The sequence below is a fragment of the Limanda limanda genome, chromosome 20, assembly GCF_963576545.1.
Source record: "Limanda limanda chromosome 20, fLimLim1.1, whole genome shotgun sequence".
NCBI classification, from domain to species: Eukaryota; Metazoa; Chordata; class Actinopteri; order Pleuronectiformes; family Pleuronectidae; genus Limanda; species Limanda limanda.
Genome location: NC_083655.1, coordinates 17,202,944 through 17,216,010, shown reverse-complemented (window position 1 = coordinate 17,216,010; position 13,067 = coordinate 17,202,944).

Sequence of the window (13,067 nt, the reverse complement as noted above, 5' to 3'; positions counted from 1 at the left end):
TGGTCATGAACACGGCCCTTTAGTGCCAAGAGAGCAGAAACTCAGTTTGAGTCACACTGTGTGAGGCAGTGAGGATGTATGGATGCACTCCAGGACAGTGGCAACAAATACGTCTGCACAAAACCCAACACAAACACTAGCGCCAAAGCTGAGTGACTATTTGGCAACTGATCAAATTGATAAGCTATTTCATCATACATCTGCAAATCTAATCTTTATTTTTCTAGCACAAACAGAAGTCAACAACTCACAACTGCTGTTTTCCAGTCACAAGTTCCACACACTCTCACAGTTGCAGCAAAAGGCCAATAAAACAGGTTCTTCTTTGTCTTTAAATTGTGGTTCTATTGAAATGCTGCTGTAGTTAAACATAATTCCAATTTAGAACAACTTTATTATCCACAAAATTGTGTCCATTATTCACACCAGTAATACCAACATTCCTTTTTCAAAAGTTAATAGCTAAAGTCTTTGTACACCTTTAACCTACAGCTGTGCATGTAGACAGTCAGGGTTATTCATTATTTTCTGTGCACTCACCTTAGATTGTACCTAATCAGTTTAGATCTGATACTGCACCAGTCTGATCGTCATTAAGTTTAAATAAACCGAGAATATCTTTCACCATATTGTAGATTAAAAAAACTGCAGTCAATAAATAAAACATAATCTTGTCTTTCATGTCATTTTCTGCGAGCCAATACTGACATTTATAATTTGCATATGAGTAATCAGGTCACTTTCCTATTAGCAGTATGTGCCAAACTGTTATGCTGTTGCAATCATAGCTGTGACTTCGCCCGTATTGTATTTAACAGGGATCTAGACCCCTTTCATTTTTTTTTGTTCAGTAGCCTTGCCCACAAGGAAATCACTGGCGTAGCAAATCAGAGCTCACAGCATTAACACATTAAAGTCACAGTCCAAAAAATTAAAGGTTTCAAAACAGATGGTCTCATTTTATGCAAATGTTATTATGCAAAACTAAGCCTAGAGGCTTGGCTATTTTTTTCAGCCTTTTAATTGGCTAAGAGGAGAGAGAAGTGCCAGACGTTGCAGGTGGCAAGGTTGTCCCGCTTTTCTATTGTCACATCCTGAGAGAGAATTGTCAGAGAATTTTATTTAGTGTTTTTTCCACCAGGGCCTCACCACAGCTATCTGTACGCTAAGAGGGGAGCCCATGGAGCTCTGTGTGATGCTGCAGCTTCTCAGAGCCGGGTGAACTGGTAATGTAGCACGTTTCAGCTCACAGCGGGGGCTGGCTCACCAAGGCAACAACGGCTGAGAATAAACCTTTGGTTAAGAAGGTGAGCATTATCCACCGTGCTCTTTTCCCTCCCCTTTGAGCCATGAACACTCAGAGCTGCTGATTAGCACCATGTCGTCTGGAGTATGTCAGGATAATTAGGAAATAAGATCTGAATAGTTCTTCACATGGAAAGGTCTGCTCAAGTTGCCCCCTTACAGACGTCACAAACATTTAGCCTGTGACATTGGCCGGCCTCTGGAAAAAGGAAATTCTATTTAATTCAAATTTTATTTTCCCAAAGAGAAAATGTGCCTCACAGACATGGTTTACGATAAACATACACGCACAGTAAAAACACAATAAAAACACTTTTAAACACATAATTATCTGCCACAACACATGCAAGTGAGGAGTGACATCAGCTTATAAAACCGATCTTTCCTACTGGTATAAAGTGGGCTCATATGTAGGCATCAAAACACAATGAAGTAGAAGTAATCTAATTCAACAGAGGCTTAAGTTGTAGATTTTATTTCGGTTTTGAAGCCAACAGAATCAAATGCTTTTGCCTTTGACTTACCTCCTAAGAGTTACTCTCAGGCAAAACAGACTAAGCAGCTTGCACAGTACTACCTCATCAATACCTGATGAAATCCATTTGGTCGGGACAGTGATAAGATAAATATATTCAGAAGACATATGGAACTTTGAAGTCCTTAAATATATCACTCCCCCTATAATATTAAGAAAAGCTTTTGATGTTGGGTCGTCTTCCCAGCATCAATCTTGCTGAAAATGTGCTCTTCATCAATGTGAATAGGATATTGTGCATCACTTATCTTTTTTTTTTTTTCCATTCTTTGAAAAGTGTGCTGTTTGGGTATCAGTCATCTGCTCACCATGGGACCAGAATTACATGAAATAGTGCGATTAACTGTTGGCACGCACTGTACACATACGGACCATATGTTGAAACTGCTATGTCTGTGGTGGTAACTTCTTAAATGTGTTAGCACAGCACTCAGATTTTGGCAGTGCTAATATGCTTTTGGCACATGTAGATGCACTTCTATTAGGTTTGGTTTTTCCAATAATGAAATCTGACTCTCCCAAAAAATTTGCTCTTTAAACAAGTTTTCTTTAAATCCTAGAGGTTGTCAATATAAACACTTATATGTTCAACATGGGAGAGAATGAAACAAAAGACATGAGCTGCTCACATGAGTCTGACTCTCAGCGCTTGCAACAAAGAGTACATGAGGTGACACTAGATGCCATGATCTGTCTGTAGCAGGACCTGTGGGGCTTCACAAACAGGCCAGCAACACCTCTGACTCTATAAATATGTAAAATCCTTGGCATGTTCCAGTGTCCCTGTTGAGCTCTGTGAATCATTCAGCCACCCCCACCTCCTCCACTCCCTGCTTGGCCTCTTTGGGGAACAGCCAGGGTAAACAATGTAAATAAGTCATGATGACTACAACTGCAGTGCATACACTCGCACAACCTGCAACAGTTTTACATGTGGTGCAGGCCTAGAGTCTAGCAATAGAGGCTGATCAGTTGAAAGCCGTTGCTCGGTAATGAATGCAGTGATTGAGTGCTTGACAGATTTTGGTATTTCTTGCCAACATTTCAGCCAATTTAGGGTTCTTGCTTTAAAGTTGAACTGATTTTAAGTTTTTAAAATCCTTTTATCGACACGCTATATAAAGGTTAGATCTAGGCCTTTTCTACACTACCATGGATTTTTTGATATTTTACTCTGTTTATGTCAAAACAATGTCTGTCGCTTTGACCTTTTTATAGAATATCTCCATCAAGACGAGAACAGGTACTGCATACAGATAGTTTTTGTTGTTTTTGAAAATCTGCACTTTGGAAAGATGTAAAAATCTGATTTAGTGTTTCAGTGCCCACAAAGAGAGAGTGACCATTTTCTCTGCTCAGGAAACCAATACTCCACTCTATTCAGTTAACATGTTGAGATTTAGCTGTTGATGGACCCATGTATTCAAGGAACTCCTTCATTATGAGGTAGGGAGGAAAGAAGGATTGAAGCAGGTAGCAGTAGAGGGCTCATTTGAGGTTTTTAAGAATGGAACGTAGACACAAAGCGGACATGCGAGGGGGGATGATTAATAGTGAACTCCATTATTGAAAGGCTTCACTCATAAGATGTTCACATCTCCCGGAGGAGCCCGCTCAGGACTCCAGGCTAGGTTCACACTGTTCTGTTGTTTTTTTTCATTACCAGAAATTTCCTCATAACACCACGGCAGAGAAAACAACACCCCAGGGGCCGAGACGCAGGAGAACGGATGCTTTAAAACACCTATATGGCCTCCAATTAATCCTGAGAACATGTTACTGATTCTGTTTTTGTTCTCTCAATAAAAACATTTCCAACCTAAAAGCAGGCCTCTGACTATGACGATAGGAGCTGAATTTATTGTCACATTATTGCCCTCGTCATTTAGGTTTTCAAAGCAGTTCAGACACAACAGCATATTTATAGTTTATTTTCAGATATGATAAGAACGCTCATACTAGTGTGTAATACTTCAGCAATTAGTCAACCTCTAGTCAATCAAGACAGTCTAACTGTCCAGATGGTCGTTTTATTTTCCATTCTTGAATCTGAATGTGAATCCCTTTTTAAAGACTGTTGGCACAATCATGAATAGGCTATTGGTTAAGTATACTGAGCGCTCAAACGACATTTTGAAAGCTTTTTGGAGCCAATGATGGATTGGGATGGATGTGGAGTGGACATGAACGTAGCTCATTAAACACTGGGGTGAAAAGCTCTCAGCAGGCTCTCGACAGCATGGCTGAGCGGTTGCAGTCACCCCCAGCGAACCGCTGGCTAGAAGCTCTGGTTAAAAGGAGCTGCTCCAGTCAAAAGGTGCTTTATGTTATTGTATAGAATAACAAGTTAGTGCTTGCCGCAAGGTCAGGGGAAACAACAGTGGATGTCTCCAGTGACAAATCACTCTCTTCACAGAGTTTAGAAAGGACTTTTTGTCTCCATCAGTTCTTAACTCTGTGGCAGTATACACATTTTTTAAATAATACTTTTTACAGCTGAAGTCTTGTTCATAAAATGAGCCTATATTTAGAGGTCTTAAATGCTTTCTTAAGTGTAAACTTGCTGCCCCAAAGGAGTGATTTTGCTTGTCCTAAATGCCGAAGTAACAAGTGATTTTGGCATTTAGCACTGACCATAAAAACATTTGTCTGTAAGTCATGTTGGCTTCAGCTCGCCGTAGTTTCTATTTGGCTGATTGTGCATGCACTAATGCACCAAGACTTAAGACAGCTGGTTTTTATTCCACTAACCTTTCTGCCTCCCAGTGGGTCTTATTAACCGCATACTTACTGGTTCCCACATGACTTGTTATCAGGGTTTACATTAAAAATGAATTTGCAGGTTCTATCGGCTGATAATTTGTCATTAGGTTGTTGTTAACCCTGCTTTATCATCTGTTAAATTCTTTATGCAGATTGCAGGGTCACTGACCTTACAGGATGTGTCTGGCTGCGGTGAGTTAAAGTGACGTTCTCAGTAATTATGCGGTAAAGGCGCTAAGGTCAATTAGAGAGGAAATACTCTGAGTGCAATTAAATTAATGTTAATATGTATTCTTTGCTACCTCAATTAAGTGCCTCAGCTGTCGGATTATTCTGTTAGGAACGTTTCCGAGTGGTTAAAGGAGGGCCATTTATACCTTTACAGAGTTAATGAACACTTCAGCTCTGCCTCAGTTAAAAGAAAACTGGTCTTTTTAAATCTAAAATCGGTGTCTGCATGGTTTAAAAAAAATACGATGATAGAAAAAAGGATCAAATTTGACCCAGATGGACTACCAATAAGTGACACATTCTAATGGGCAGCAGGAAATGGGCAGACCATCAGTCAGCCAGAGACAGATAAGTGAGGAGCAGGTAATGGGAGGAAGCCCGCGGCAGCTGCCGTTGGTGGTGATATCTCTATGGAGCAGACGTAAAGCTTGAGAGGATTTGGGAGACAGTGCTGGCTGGCAGGAAGCATCCACACTGAGGGGATAGATACTGCTCCGTCTCAGTGGCTAACAAATGTCTACTGTAAGCAGTTTTTAAGTGTTTGTAAATGAGATAGATTGAGTTTTGGGAAGATTTGGATTTTATTGCACATGACAAAAATCTGTTCTTCCACCCAACAAATGCTTAAGGTGTTTCCAATCCAGACTGATATGTTACATTAGTCCACTACGACACATATTGAGGACATATCGACAAAAATGGAGTCAATTCTTGAAAGGAAAAAATACCACCCACCTTCCTTGATGACTGACTGTGACTGCCCTTTCTCTGACAATGTATGCCACGAAAAGTCAGCCGAAGCTCCAGACGGAGGGAGGAAGAGCTGTCACCGTATCCCTTATCATTCGCCACAGCATTGTGGACGTCAGGTCTCACGCTCTTTTCATTTCTTCCACCCTTTTTTTTCCCTTCCTCCCTTCCACCTTTGCTGTTTCCCCCTGGTATTCAAGTCGTTTAAGCAACGCACATAATCTTCAACCACCCAGCCAGCCCTAAGCCTCAAAGAGCCGCCCAGATATGTGCAGATGGAGGTGAGCTAACCTGTAACCGTGGGCCTAAGGCGATAATCATTTCAAAACTGTGAGGGGAAATGGTTTTATTAGTTCTGTAAAGGTAACGTTTGCCTTATCACGCCTAGCAGATGCATCAGAGAGGGGGACGGGGGAAAGGAAAACAGGGGCAGGGGGAGAAAGAAAGAATCAGCTGATAACAGTCCCTCCCCAGGGAAGGATAAGTAAGGAATTAAAAAAGTGCTTCCTCCAGGAGAAAGTTTAGGGGATTAAGGTTAGGCGCTTTTCCCCTCTGTTCCCCCTGCACCTCATCCTCACCTCGACTCAGCCTTCCTCCTGCACCAGCCAGCTGTTAACCCCTGGAATGAGCTTTTACAAGCCTCACAATATGATTGACAGACACCTCAGGGTCTAACAATTTTCCTTATATTTCGATACATATGTGACTGGCTGGTATCATGTTTTCCTCATTATCTCTTGTCCTCTGTCTGTTTTACTGACCAGTGGCAGCGGTTCATGACACTCCACCTGCCTTCAACCAAAGCCCCTTTCATGTTGGAAAGGTTTCCATGATAGCTGGCCTAAATTGAAACACCACACCCACAGTTTCAAAGGCCGGTCTCAGACGGTTTATACTTGACCTGTGGGGTGATTCAGAAAGCCCCAATTGATGTTTTATGGGGAGCATGGCCCTCTGTGCAGTGCTACAGTATAACTGCCATTCCACTATGGACAGACCTGGATTCAATCTCTGACTGCAGCTCTTGGCATTTGACGGGATTTTTTCTCTGCTGTTTCAGTCTGTTACATCAGTCCTGTGTGCACTGGTTCGAATTTATGTGCGACCCAAAATTGTTGACTTCTGCTTTAATGTAGAAAGTTTTATGAAGTGGTTATGGAACATTTTATTGTTTTGTTTATTGTTTCCATGCTTAGAGTGAACCAGCTACGGAAAGGAACATTTTGAGGTCACAGTTCTGAATGTCTTTAATATAAATGCAACAACAGTCAAAGATAGAACTTTTTTTATTCAATCTATCTGTCAAACAGCCATTTATTTTTCAACTGTCCTTTAGCAAGGATAGTCAGATGGCTACTATGAATGGGTTGAGCTGTAATTGCAGGAGGAAAACAAACCAATATGTAAAACAGGAAAAGGCAGTGGACAGTGATACCTAGGGCCTCAGGCCTCTGTTTCCTGACACACGTGTCGAGCTGTAACATTACACAAAGCAAAGAATGTTTGAAAGTAACTGCAAATGTACTCAAGTGTGGTACGTCAGGGCTAAAGCATTTGCACAGTTCATTAAATGCATGTGCAAGAATTAAAAGAAAGAGACATTCTTAGTATGATAACACAGAACATCTGGTAACACTTGACATGACGTCTTAACACTTTTCAGCTTCATGAATCCCAACAGGCATATAAGTTAAGTGATTTACATTACATTTTCTTTTGGAATTAAGCGTTCAATAGAAAGTTTGCCTAATGTTACTGCCCAACACAAAGTAAGTGTGATTTGTATTAGATTTACGAGAAAATGTATGAATGCCAACCAATTTGATTTAGATGTAGCATGAGGCCATCTGAATATTGTGACCCACTGCAGATGGAGGGGAACACAGATCAGGTGTCACCTATTCCACTGAGAATCCCCCACTCCTCCCACCTACTGAAGGAGAAGACTACACCGGACAGACACAACAATCTAAAATTAACGAGGTTGTTGTCACAGGTCATATAGGAACCTAACTCATGATGGGAGGAAACCATATGATTGGCTAATATCCAATATTTCATATAAGACCAATACGCTTACTGCACATCAGAAAACTCATATACTTGTCAAACCTCCAACCACAAACTTTCTTTGCAATCACTTTGAGTACAATTGGACCTATGAGCCTGCTCCCTGTGATGACTGATTGTCAGAGGCCATGTACCACTGACAGTGATTTCGCTTTAATGGCTGATTGAGCATGTCACCAGTCAGACTATAACCTGCAGTTTGATATGCTGCAGGCCGAGTCGTTTGACAAGCGCGACAGCTGCTGTCACCCTCAGTCAGAGCAAGAACATCCGAGCAATCATTTGGAGATGAAAAAAGCATCGGTTTCCTGTACACCTTCCCATGTAGAAACAGAAGAATTCAAAGTCTGCAACTTTGCTGAGGTTGGAAACAAGTGAAAGAAAGATGAGGGGGGGGCAAGTTCAGGTGATCTATAAAATGTACTCACAACCAGACATAAAGCAGAGGTTATTCTCCTGAGCCCCCCTCCCTGCACTGAACCACACCTTTAGTGTTCAGCTATGTTTAACATTCCCATTATGCTGCAGGGGGGAGATAACTTTCGACCCACCAATCTCTCTTTTTCGCTTTCTTCTTCTCAGTCTCTGTTTTTGTCTCTCAGAGGCATAGAGACTGTTGCTATCTGCAGCTTTAATGTCATAATTAATTCCCCGACACCATTGTCATCTCAGTAGTGTCAATTATTCTGCTGCATGCCTCTAGGTATCAGTTAACACTCTTCATTTAGTGAAGAAATAAGGTGAAAATTAGAGGTCTTTCAGCGAGGCAATAATTGGCAGAAGAAAAGTATAGTCACTGACAGATTAAGTTTGTTTGTAAGCTTTGTTATTAAGATGTTCTCTAAGGTATATCTAACTCTTTGATAACAATATATAGGCCTACCCTGCATTGAAGACTTGTTGCATGAGAAGTCGCGAACATGATATTGTGTTACTTATTAAAAGGGATGAACTCAGATTGGACTGTAACCTGTCCACTTTCTGTGATGCTATTATTGCAATTTCCAAACGAGAACCATGGTCATGGATCATGACTCAGCTACACTTGCTTTCATATGGAAAACATTTGTGCTCGGCACATTTCAGGGATGTGCTAAATATTCAAATGATATAAATCCAGCATGTGTGAGATGCTACTTTGTTATGCCAAAGGACAGAGCGGGTCAGTGTTCCGCATCGTGGTGCCCTGACACTAATACCCTGAGGTTGACAGCGAAGTCTGGAGATTCAGCAAATCTTTTGTAAAGTCCAAGAGGCCTGTCAGATTGAAACTAAATACATAAAGAGTTCCAGTGGGTGTTTTTTGCTTCTTGATCTTTATGTGCATGGCAGCACAGATTCAATAAAATGTTTCCAATGCTGGTTTGTTTAAATGCACAAAGAGAAGTCTCTACACAGCCTCTCAAATGCACATCCCAAAGTGAACCCTGGTCCTGCTCGGTTGTCAGACATTAATTAAATCATAGGCAAATTATTTCTTTGCTTTGCTGTACCCATGGACACTCCTGACTAGGAGCAAATTGAATGAGAACTGAATGTACTCAAGGGTGGGATTGTAAGAGAATCCTGGAGGGAACATCACTGGTAATCTGAAAGGAATTCCTTCAATTTTCCACTCCCAGTCGATAAAGGACTTCATTTCAGCAAATGTTGAAGCATGTTGTGTTATGTGGGGGTTTGATCGGGGTCTACCTACCACTCAGGCACACAGGGCCCCAGCTGGACCATGTTTTATGGCCCACCATCCAGCACAAAACTGCTGAATCTCACTTGCCATGAAAAGGCTTACTGCTCAACTGTTTTCCCTTAATTCTCACCATTTGGATACCCTTCACCAGCATCTAAATCCATCTTCCTAATCCTACCCCACTTCCCGTCACCAACACCCCCCTTTGTTTCTCTTTGCTCATTTATTTGTGTGGCTGTCTGGTTGCTCTCAGATCAGCAGTGGTGGAAGCTTAGCAGCAGCAGCTAACCTTAAGCCCTCCACATGACTCCTAGACTGGAGGAAGTGGGGCTCTGCATCAGTGGTGGAGGAGTTTCATTGGCTCAGGTTCTTCCAACTTTCAGTCACAATCCCCCTTCTGTCTCACATTATTGTTAGCGTGACAGATTTAGCAACATTCTTTGCTGTGATTCCCCTTTTCACATTTTCCCTCATTTTGTTCTAAACTGATAAAACATAAATGATTACAACTTGCGTTTTGGGTTGCATCTTGTAGCTGTCTTGGATTACCTTATCAATAACATCACTGTTCTCTTCAAGAAATACTAGAACACATTTCATGCATCATGTTAGCGGCTGCCACCCGATTGTTGTCAGCTTTACATTCAAACTGTACGGAGAAGGAGCTTTTCCTGTAAAATATGCCAGTTTAATTATACTGCCCAACATATTGCTGTTAGGAGGACCCTTCATACCCCGGGTTCTAGAATCAGAGGAGTATCCAAGTGATACCAGCTCTTCCTTTTCCACCTGGCTCTGACTACCTGTGCTGCTGACATAAAGGTGGAGCAGCAATGAACCTCCCGATTCAGTAGTCTTGTGATTTATAAAGAATAGTGAAGTGGAAAGAGTCCTGAACAGGCTGTGAAAAAGTTGCTATTGTAAGCATGTCAGCATGCGGACATAAGCTTTATGTACAAGGTATTACTGTGACTCAGTACAGCGTCACAGCAAGGTCCTTAGTCCTGTTTCTCTGTATTAATAATGTCTCTTCTTCTAATGTATTGGTGGAAGTATGGAAAAACACTGCTCACACCACAGGTGTATGCATAGGGAAGTATTTTGTAGGGTTCAGCATTAATTGAGCCATGGTGTCCTTCTACAGTGAGGTGTGAAAGTCTTCATTTAAATCCTATATTTCTACTCTGTTAAAAGATATAATGCCATACTCACTATAATCTACGCTCCACAAAAACACATTGACTGCCCAATGTCAATACTTGTTCTCCAACACCGAATGAGTTCCCCAGACAGTTCACTAATCAGTCCACTCACCTACCTACCTATTCTGTGATGATAAGACACTTTCCCTCTGCCGTTTATTTTATATTTAAACGCATACACAGAATGTGACGATAAATAGTGACAGCACTTCTGAGCTCTGGACAGACATTACACTTTCGCTTGGATATGTTTTCACAGCAGAGCATATGGTTGGCAGTGGATGGTGACTTGGCTGTGTTGCATCTTATTCTGTGTCAGTGTCTGTCACAATGTCTTTGTGTCTCTTCTTTCATTTTTCTGCTCTTGTAGTAGACGTTGTGGACACGACAGCTGTCAGGGGTGTGGGGCGTCTTAAGGGAAGACGTTCACCTCCCACTCCTTCCATCACTGATGGTTAGCACTTAGAATCCTGGAGTGAAATCAAATCAGATCAGCTGATTGCCTGATAATCTTCATATGTCTGTGTACATCTCTGTGTATACTGTCTGTTCACTTGCTCGTCTGTGTCAGTTGAGTCTGTTCGTTGCTCTCTCTCTCTCTCTCTCTCTCTCTCTCTCTGATACATTCTGCCGAGTGTAATAGAGAATAGCAGGTGGATTGGTGGCCCACGCTTCTCGCTCTAAGTTTAACCTGTGAGATTCAACACCCCCTGAGGTGGTGTAACATGTCTCTCCCAATGGGTGCCTGCTTGAGTATTAATAAACTTTGGTGGAAACTAAACTTGTGTCAGTAACTGCTGCCATCAGCAATATGACTGAAGTCAGCGTTCTTGTTCTCTTGCAATTCTCTTGATATTGTGGCATTGCATTTTCGCATATTTTTGTTCCATTTTAATGATTTATTTGGTTGTTTTTTCATCTATTTTTGCTCCGTCTCTCTTTTCTTCACAAAGTAAAACAATTTGCTTCTCTATAGCAGAGCTCTATGGAACTGTGGCTTACAAAGCCACAATAGCACATTTCAGACAAAAAGTCCTTTTATTATATGCCATTCATAAAACACAAATATACCATCAGGGAAATATAACATAGAACATGACTCATTTTTAGTGATACAGTTTTTATAAATGTTAAGTCACTAAAAAGTTAACTTAAATCGACATGATTGGGATATTACAAAGGTATATTTTATAATTAGTTTTACAGTTTGAAAAAGTTAAAGAAGGGGCGTCTGCATGGGACACTGACCACACTGACCATGTGCGATGCCACCAGTTCAAGGTGTATCTTAGAGACCTTTGTTGCATGCTATCTTGTACAGACAGAGATTGTGCATTGCACAAAAAGCATAGGTATAATTCTTAATGTTAAAAACAAGTGAATCCTATTAAGCTGAACTCATTTCAGGGTTCTGGTATTGCAGCTCACAAGTGCTAGATGAGTCTTGTAGAGAAGACAATGCCCAACTTATCTTTATACAGTGAAATAAGACAATGTTGAAGCATGTGGCTCTTAATTTAATAAAAGAAAATGGGTTATATAGACCATATCCATGAAAACATTACTTTGTTTCCAAAAATAGACACATTCGACACAGCAGACACATAAACAGAAACAACCAATACTATAGTACAGTATTGTAATTTACTACAACAATATTGCCAATAATAGCATAATTTACAGATCTGCTTATGTTATGAATTGCAAGCGCATTGTTACGTGTATTTACACATTATAACTGATCTGGATAAAAGCAGCTGTATGACAAAGTGATCATCACTTTTTGGTGGACACAGATCACTTTCAGGTCTGTACTATGCCCCCCACTTATTTCAGGAGTGTACTAGTCGTTAAGTTCTGTAACTTGGCCTGCAGACTAAAATATTATTCACTTAATTATAATTTTTTATATTTATATTTATATTTTCTAGTACATAAATATGTACTTGTTATGTTTGTGACAAGATTTCATGAACTGAGGCAGGGCTCATCCAAATACATTTTTCAGATTAATCCAAATCTTTCTGGAACAAGTTGACCTCAACAAATTGATATATTTCAATGCACTGACAGATTTTAGGAGCCAATAATAAAGGTTTCTTGAGGTAGACACCTTGATACATTAACCACAGCTCATTGTTGTCTATAGCTTTCTGTGCGGCAATGGTACAATGGCATATGTTTTCCAGAAAGCCAATTAACTGTTCAGCGTATCATCTGTATGAAATATGAGGCCAGCTCATCAGCCAGTGAGAGAGAAATAGACACAGTTCACATTTAAATGAGAGAGAGAGTGTGATGCACAATGGCCTGGAAGTCCTGCACTGAGCCATTTCCTTCCCATTTCCTTCCACCTCAGTGGGCTTCCTGACGTCTGACTCAGCCATCTCTTTAGAATAATGGCGAGGAAATCATCTCTATTCCACTCAGGAGAGACAAATACAAACAGACTCTGTGGCTTAAACTGTGTCCGCATCACATTCCCTCAATGCTTAGACAGAAGATTATACACTGAAAGAAAATG